The 8,591-nt window shown below is 37.7% G+C and overlaps 1 protein-coding gene across 1 annotated transcript in view; it reads left to right on the forward strand.

Moving 5' to 3' along the window:
* Positions 1–3,659, forward strand: part of COMMD10 (COMM domain containing 10) — a 1,017,192-nt gene extending 1,013,533 nt beyond the window's left edge. Inside the window, exon 8 of the mRNA XM_053701577.1 lies at positions 640–3,659. The gene's annotated coding sequence lies outside the window, so the exon portion shown is untranslated. The remainder of the gene's footprint in view (positions 1–639) is intronic.
* The last annotated feature ends 4,932 nt before the right edge of the window (positions 3,660–8,591 follow it).

Here is an 8,591-nt window from a genome sequence, read left to right on the forward strand (position 1 = left end):
TTTTTAAAAACCGGACACTTATTCATTCAAATTTACTTTCACTTTAAATTATTTAAATAATATAATATTTAAAATAATTGAAATTATAATTAGGCAGCATCGCCTATGCTCCTATCCCCAAAATGTAGTTGCATAATAATATGTAATAATAGTAGCTACATAGGATTCACCACTAAAGCCTGTTTCCCAATTTCTTGTGGCTTTCATTGATGTTTAGTTTTTATAGAAAATGTACTTTATAAAATTACTATACAGTAAATTAGAATTTTGTAGAGATTATGCCTTTAATTTCCATCTTTAGACAGAACCTCAAATTGCCTCACTATGCATAAAAGATTAAGCTCAATCACAGGGAAAAATGAGTTCTACATCACAGCTCAACCTCCTCTATAATGCCAAATGACAAATAGTAATTTGCTATTATAAAAACAGGTGTTCAATTCTCTGCAATCCTGAATATTCATTTAAGCCTCAAATTTAAATGGCTTCTTATGAAATAGATATTCTGTGATTCTGATGCTTTTTTTATAATAACCCTACGCAAATAAATTTAATATGCAAAACTTTAGAAGCTGTTTTGTTTGTGTGTGTAAATAATCTTTATACATAAAATCTTTTCTTCTGTTTTTTTCTTAATAGCTTGAGACTATCCAAGCACAGCTGGATTCCCTTACGTGAAATCTTAAAGACGGGTTCCTCACTGCACTGCCGCCACCTCATTATTTTGTATTGAAGATAGATTGCTGAGCCGTGTTTGCTAAAGGAATCAATGGACTGCTTTCTGTAAAATTATATGGCTTATCTCCTCTTAGACTAGCAACATTAGCCAAGGGAGATTATTGTGAAGAATGCAGAGCATCTAATTGACTTTCTAGTTGAATTCTGAGAATATAAGGTTTATTATAAATTCCTGCAATTGTACAGAAAAAAAAATCCATAACCCTTCCACACTCCCATTATATTTCTTAATTAAACAAGCACGTTCTTTATTAAACACACAAAAGAAATATACAATGTAATCCACAATCTATTCAAAATATAAGATAGTATATTGTCTGGTTATATACGTAGGGTAAAAAAATATGTTGTAGAAATGTATTTGTAAGACTTTTGTTAAATTTGTTTCAATTAGAAGCTAACATTTAAAAAAAATCCTGTTTTTGTGCTGTTGCATCTTTAGTATATAAACAAGTCCATCAATCAAGGTAATTTGTTATATGTTTGCAAGTGGCAGAGGTCTTTATACAGTTGTAGAATTATTTTATGAAGGTTTCATTAAAATGAAAAACTATACTTTAGTTACTCCTGGTCTGCCTTCAAGAAGTGTTAATTAATTTTATTAATGTGACCGTAAAGTGAACATGAAACTTCATGATTCAGACAGAGCATGCAATTGTAAACAACTAATGTAGCAAATATGTCTTTGTTCTCTTGAAGAGTTAATCTAGGTAGGCTGATAGGAGTTTAGGAGCAGTTGTTTGCCACTATGTATAACATCGCTATAAACATTGTTGCAAACACTGCTACAAGATGACTAAATACACGTGCACACTTCTGAGCTCAACTAGGATTACTCTTTAAAAAAGGGAACTACGCAAAATTGATAATAGAAAAAAAATTAAATATGTAGAAATAGTGAGCTGCACAATTGTGTGTGATGATCTCATTCATTTTCAAGCCAAATATCTACTGTATTTCAAAAAAGTTTATACAACTTTTATTCCTCTTCTGGGTTTGGTAACATTACAAATATACCATTTAGCAATAAGTAAACTGAGAACTTTCCCTGATCTTGTTATGTTTCGCAAATACATGAATCGTGTAAAGCTGCTGGTGTACAACAAACTCCAATTGTAACTGGAATATTGTGAGAATCTGAGATTACATTACTATTAATCACACTCAGAGTAAAGGGACAGTCTACTCCAAAGTGTTATTGTTTAAAGGGACACTCAATCAAAATTAAACTTTCATTATTCAGATAGAGCATGCCATTTTAAACAACTTTCCAATTTACTTACATTAACAAAATGTGCAGTCTTTTTTTATATTTAAACTTTTTGAGTCACCAGCTCCAACTGAGCATGTGCAACAATAAGTGTGTATGCGTTTGTGAATGGCTGATTTCTATCACATGGTACGTGTATGCATTTGTGAATGGCTGATGGCTGTCACATGGTACAGGGGGAGTGGAAAAAGACATAACTTTTAAAATTGTCAGAAAAAAATCTACTACTCATTTTGAAGTTCAGACTAAGTGATATTGCATTGTCTTGTTATCTTGCATTTGTTGATTATGCAAATCTACTGTGTTGACTGGCCCTTTAAATAGATAGATAACACCTTTACTACCCATTCCCCAGCTTTGCACAACCAACATTATTATATTAATATACTTTATCATCTTTAAAACTCTATATCTCTGCCTGGTTCTAAGCCCTTGCAGGCTACCTTTATCTTATCTAAGTGCATTTTATTAGCTTTTCACAGCAAGACAGTGCTAGTTAATGTGTGCCATATAGATAACACTGTGCTTACTCCTGTGGAGTTACGAATGAGTCAGCACTGATTGGCCAAAACGCAAGTCTGTAAAAAGCACTGAGATAAGGGGGCAGTTTACTGAGGCTTAGATACAAGGTAATCACAGAGGTAAAAAATATATTAATATAACAGTATTGTTCATGCAAAACTGAGGAATGGGTAATACAGGGATTATCAATCTTTTTAAACAATAACAATTCTGGAGTAGACTGTCCCTTTAAGTAAACCTCCACATATTTGTATTGTTTTATTTACAGTATGAACTTCCAGTTTCATATGGGCACAATACACAATTGGACATCCAGCTGACACCATAATAAGTTAGGACTATGATTGGCTTTTGTTCCAGATTCCAACCTCAGAAACATTCTTTTAGAATTGCTAAAATGCCTAAAGTATCGGGGGGGGGGGGGTGTTTAAGCTGAAACTACACTTTTACTTTTTTACGTTTGTTACATAGTAAGAAACTTGAAAAAACTTTCTATGCGTTAGTGGAGATTTTTGTTTTAGCATAAATTGTTTAATTTCTAACGGTGATAAATTCTGTAATGTGCGGCTTCTTATAGAAAAGTTATTGGCTTTGATGTGGTGTTTTGTGAAGAAAGTATTTAATCAGTTTATGACTAAAAAAAAGTCTGTAAAATAGTTACTACAAATCTAAATAAATAGAGATCTCTGCAGTCTTGGAATTATGTGCTTGTTTGATAAGTTAGCCAACACCTTCTATCATTATGGCAGTGTGCTTGTAATTAGGCAGCAAAAACATGGAGGACTTAATTGATAACATGATTGGTGTTAAGATATTTATGGCATTGCATATTAGACTTCTCGTTTTATGTTTCCAAAGCCAAATAGTTTATTTTTGGCTTATAAAGAAGATTAATACCATACATGCTATATCTCAATTGTTAATTCCATCTAAACATCTCTTGTTTGAGGATAACATTCATCCAGTCATATAAAAAGAAAACAAATTCTGTGGTTCTGAAATGTATAATATATATGTTTAATTTTGTTGGATCATATAAATCATAAATATATATACAAACAACCTCTTCAATTATCTTCAAACAAAGGCAAGTGTTGTGAAATAAAATGATCATATGTATTAAAAAATATTTTGAATTGTGTGAGATTTTTATTGGAAATCATTTTTCTTTGTAAATTCTACTAAAAGTACAGCATCACTTGCGCTCACAGCGTGTCTGTTACCACTGATTGTCCACTTCTCAAGTGTCTGGCAGCTTGTAAGTACAGCATCACTTGCGCTCACAGCGTGTCTGTTACCACTGATTGTCCACTTCTCAAGTGTCTGGTAGCTTGTAAGTACAGCATCACTTTTCACTCACGGCGTGTCTGTTACCACTGATTGTCCACTTCTCAAGTGTCTGGCAGCTTGTAAGTACAGCATCACTTGCGCTCACGGCGTGTCTGTTACCACTGATTGTACACTTCTCAAGTGTCTGGCAGCTTGTAAGTACAGCATCACTTGCGCTCACGGCGTGTCTGTTACCACTGATTGTGCACTTCTCAAGTGTCTGGCAGCTTGTAAGTACAGCATCACTTGCGCTCAAGGCATGTCTGTTACCACTGATTGTGCACTTCTCAAGTGTCTGGCAGCTTGTAAGTACAGCATCACTTGCGCTCAAGGCATGTCTGTTACCACTGATTGTTCACTTCTCAAGTGTCTGGCAGCTTGTAAGTACAGCATCACTTGCGCTCACGGCGTGTCTGTTACCACTGATTGTGCACTTCTCAAGTGTCTGGCAGCTTGTAAGTACAGCATCACTTGCGCTCACGGCGTGTCTGTTACCACTGATTGTGCACTTCTCAAGTGTCTGGCAGCTAGTAAGTACAGCATCACTTGCGCTCACGGCGTGTCTGTTACCACTGATTGTGCACTTCTCAAGTGTCTGGCAGCTTGTAAGTACAGCATCACTTGCGCTCACGGCGTGTCTGTTACCACTGATTGTCCACTTCTCAAGTGTCTGGCAGCTTGTAAGTACAGCATCACTTGCGCTCACGGCGTGTCTGTTACCACTGATTGTGACACTTCTCAAGTGTCTGGCAGCTTGTAAGTACAGCATCACTTGCGCTCACGGCGTGTCTGTTACCACTGATTGTGCACTTCTCAAGTGTCTGGCAGCTTGTAAGTACAGCATCACTTGCGCTCACGGCGTGTCTGTTACCACTGATTGTGCACTTCTCAAGTGTCTGGCAGCTTGTAAGTACAGCATCACTTGCGCTCATGGCGTGTCTGTTACCACTGATTGTGACACTTCTCAAGTGTCTGGCAGCTTGTAAGTACAGCATCACTTGCGCTCACGGCGTGTCTGTTACCACTGATTGTGCACTTCTCAAGTGTCTGGCAGCTTGTAAGTACAGCATCACTTGCGCTCACGGCGTGTCTGTTACCACTGATTGTGCACTTCTCAAGTGTCTGGCAGCTTGTAAGTACAGCATCACTTGCGCTCACGGCGTGTCTGTTACCACTGATTGTGCACTTCTCAAGTGTCTGGCAGCTTGTAAGTACAGCATCACTTGCGCTCACGGCGTGTCTGTTACCACTGATTGTCCACTTCTCAAGTGTCTGGCAGCTTGTAAGTACAGCATCACTTGCGCTCATGGCGTGTCTGTTACCACTGATTGTGACACTTCTCAAGTGTCTGGCAGCTTGTAAGTACAGCATCACTTGCGCTCACGGCGTGTCTGTTACCACTGATTGTGCACTTCTCAAGTGTCTGGCAGCTTGTAAGTACAGCATCACTTGCGCTCACGGCGTGTCTGTTACCACTGATTGTGCACTTCTCAAGTGTCTGGCAGCTTGTAAGTACAGCATCACTTGCGCTCATGGCGTGTCTGTTACCACTGATTGTGACACTTCTCAAGTGTCTGGCAGCTTGTAAGTGCAGCATCACTTGCGCTGCGTGTCTGTTACCACTGATTGTGCACTATGGTGGCGCCTTCTTTTTTTGTCTCCACATTTTTTTTTGTAAGCACCTATATGAAGAAAAATTAATACAATAAAAAACACCACACAGTATTTATTCAATAAACCCTATCACTGACGGGTAAAATTGTCTGAATCAAGGCAAATGCAAACAAATTATAAATGATTTATTGATTTGTGTTATGCAACACCTGGTCATTTAAATATATGAAAATAAAAATTCTGCCACTACCTAGGTATTGGGCCTAACATTTTGTATACAGTTATTTCACTAAATAAGGACGTGATCACAATATTTCTTGCTTAACAATTTCTGAATCTTGTTTGATATTGTGATTGTGTTTTTTCAGTGATCACAATCCCTAAAGCTTGAAATTGTTACCTACCGTAAACAACAGTCATCTGTGTCAATCCTATGATTTGTTAATCAAAAAATTAAATGTGTATGATTAACTCCAAACAAAGTGAGGATTCGGGGAGGGGTAGTTGTTTACATTACAGGTTGAAGGACATGTATGTTGGTTGACCCCTTTCAATAGGGTCTGGTGATGCTAACAGGTGACATTTTTGCAATTAACCAAAACCAAATTCTATAAAGTTGTGTATATGTCTCTCTAAGGGATTTGAACATGGTCATTATTGGTATAACAGGTATATGCATTTGTCGGGTTATGAGGTGAGGTAGCTTAGTTAGTAAATGCCCTGACTACAAAAAAGCCTGTTTAAAAGATCCAAGGTCACAGGTTCAAATCCTGGCAGGGCTGACATAGCCCTTCATCCTTCCAAGGTCGATAAAATGAGTACCAATAAATCAGATAATAATAACAACTATTACTATTCAGCTGCCAATTTGGTTAATTCCGAGATTGAGCGCTGAAAAAGCGTTTTGAGTCCCACTGGGAGAAAGGCACTATATAAATAGTAGTTATTATTATTATTATTGTAATATGGCAATTGGTAGTTTCAGTATGTTTTGTCCATGCGTGTTGTTTCTTTTAAAGTGAATATTGGCCCTGTAAATGTATTTAATATCAAGAATTTGGATTGTGATAAAAAAAAAACTGGCACATACTAAATATAGGGCCATTTCTTTTGCATGATGTACCGAATCCACGGATTCATCCTAACTTGTGGGATATTGTCCTTCCTGACAGGAAGTAGCAAAGAGAGCACCATAGCAGAGCTGTCTATATAGCTCCCCCCTTAACTCCACCCCCCAGTCATTCTCTTTGCTGGTTCTAAGCAGGAAGAGTAAAGAGCAGAGGTGTTAAACTGTTAGTTTTATTTTATCTTCAATCAAGTGTTTGTTATTTTTAAATGGTAGCGGTGTTGTACTATTTACTTTCAGGCAGGACATAGATGAAGATTTCTGCCTGGAGGATGATGATCTTAGCATTTGTAACTAAGGTCCACTGCTGTTCCCACAGAAGCTGAGGAGTACAGGAAAACCTCAGTGTGAGGAACGGTTTCTTGCTATACAGCAATGAGGTATGTTCAGTCATATTTTCTGCAGAGACTGTGTTAACTCAGAAAGGCTGACAGTGTCCCCATTAGGGGAAGGGTAAGCAGTAATCCTAGTGTTATCAGAGTTTTTTACTGGCTTGCATAAAGGGTTAATTTTTGTGGGCACTCAGTTTGTTATGTGAATTTGGGACAAACGTTTTTGTGTCTGGGAATAAAGTTTTCTGTTTTATGGGACATTTGCTTGAGGGTTCTTTGGGGTTGTTTATAACCCACATGGCTTTCAGGCAGGGTTTGTTAGTTTTGTGTAGGCCCCAGCAACATCGAGTGAGGTGGGCGGGGTCTGCATTTACAAGCAGCAAGCAACTTCTCCTGAGGTCCTGATAGTCTTCTGAGGGACTAATTGAAGCTTTAAACCCCATATTATTGCTTCCTAAGGGCAGGTAGGGCCACAGCAGAACTGTGGCAAGGTGCTTTAGGAGGTTTTAACCGGTTTTAGACATATTTCAATCCGTTTTTTTCATTTGGGGGTTTATTGCTTATTAACTTGTGGTGCAATCCTTCTAAAGCTTAGTGGGTACACTGTTAAAATTTCAGAAAAATTGAAGCAATTTTAACCTGTTTTGCAGTTTGTGTATGCCTTTTTTTCTCTTAAAGGCACAGTACCGTTTTTGCAAATTGTGTTTTTTTCATTAAATAAAGTGTTTTCCAAGCTTTCTTGCTTTATTACTAGTCTGTTAAACATGTCTGACACTGAGGAAACTCATTGTTCAATTTGTTTAGAAGCCATTGTGTAACCCCCTCTAAGAATGTGTCCCAATTGTACTGATATGTCTATAAATTGCAAACAGCATATTCTGACTTATAAAAGTTTGGCATCAGATGATTCTCAGACAGAAGGAAATCAGGTTTTGCCATCTAGTTCTCCCCAAGTGTCACAACCAGTAACGCCCGCACAAGTGACGCCAAGTACTTCTAGTGCGTCTAATTCTTTCACCTTGCAAGATATGGCTTCAGTTATGAATACTACCCTCACAGAGGTTTTATCTAAGCTACCTGGGTTGCAAGGGAAGCGCAGTAGATCTGGGTTAAGAACAAATGCTGAGCCTTCTGATGCTTTAGTAGCTGTATCCGATATTGATGAGGGATTTGCTGTTTGAGGGAGAGATTTCTGATTCAGGAAAGATGTTCCCTCAGACAGATTCAGATATGACGGCATTTAAATTTAAGCTAGAGCACCTCAGCTTATTGCTCAGGGAGGTTTTAGCTACTCTGGATGATTGTGACCCTATTGTAGTTCCAGAGAAATTGTGTAAAATGGACAAATATTTAAAGGTTCCTGTTTACACTGATGTGTTTCCGGTCCCTAAGAGGATTTCGGACATTGTTACTAAGGAGTGGGATAAACCAGGTATTCCATTCTCTTCCCTCTCCTGTTTTTAAGAAATTGTTTCCCATTTCTGACACCATAAAGGACTCATGGCAGACGGTCCCTAAGGTGGAGGGAGCTATTTCTACCCTAGCTAAGCGTACAACTATACCTATTGAAGACAGTTGTGCTTTCATTGATCCTATGGATAAAAAATTAGAGGGTCTCCTAAAGAAATTTTTGTTCATCAAGGTTTTCTTCTTCAACCTA

This window comes from Bombina bombina, chromosome 2, assembly GCF_027579735.1.
Source record: "Bombina bombina isolate aBomBom1 chromosome 2, aBomBom1.pri, whole genome shotgun sequence".
NCBI classification, from domain to species: Eukaryota; Metazoa; Chordata; class Amphibia; order Anura; family Bombinatoridae; genus Bombina; species Bombina bombina.